Source organism: Penaeus monodon, chromosome 27 (assembly GCF_015228065.2).
Source record: "Penaeus monodon isolate SGIC_2016 chromosome 27, NSTDA_Pmon_1, whole genome shotgun sequence".
In the NCBI taxonomy this organism is placed as follows: Eukaryota; Metazoa; Arthropoda; class Malacostraca; order Decapoda; family Penaeidae; genus Penaeus; species Penaeus monodon.
In genome coordinates, this window is record NC_051412.1 from 35,030,153 (window position 1) to 35,030,732 (window position 580).

The window sequence follows — 580 nt, forward strand, 5'->3', positions numbered from 1 at the left end:
CAGTAAACCCAGTGCAACAGGGTTGAGTTAGGTCAGATTTTACTTCCACCAGGAAGTGCAGTATTGCCTTCCACAGCCATTCCAATGAATATTTTTAGAATTTTATATGTTGTTTTGTATTTTTAGATGTCTCAGGAAGACTTCATTTAATAGCTTGAATTTTTTTTTATAATTTTACTGAAGAGGTCCCAAGTATTGCAAAGAAACTTGGTTTAAAACTGGTACCTTCATTGTATGAGGACAAGTATCTCTCTTTGATGAACTCATAGCCACTCCTTTATACATTTAAGGAATTCCTAAGCCTCTTGCAAACACTTTGAACAAAACTTAATATTTACACAAGTAAAACCTCTTCCAAAAAGTGTAGATGCATTTCTTTGGCACATGGTGTTGGTCCTGGATGCATGCTTCTGAGTCTTTGTGGAATCACTGGTACTCTTGTCTCAGGGGCAGATATTCCCTTTTTTTTTTTTAATTCCTTTTTGTCTAATTGAAAATAGTGAACAGATATATAATTTGCATGTTTCCGCTATGATTTTGCATTTTTCTTTTTCTTTTGTGTATCTTTAGATCGTTTTCC

General features: G+C 34.1%; 1 protein-coding gene across 2 annotated transcripts in view; it reads left to right on the forward strand.

Moving 5' to 3' along the window:
* Positions 1-580, forward strand: part of LOC119590805 — a gene marked incomplete at its 5' end in the record, with an annotated part of 14,711 nt that overhangs the window by 13,362 nt on the left and 769 nt on the right.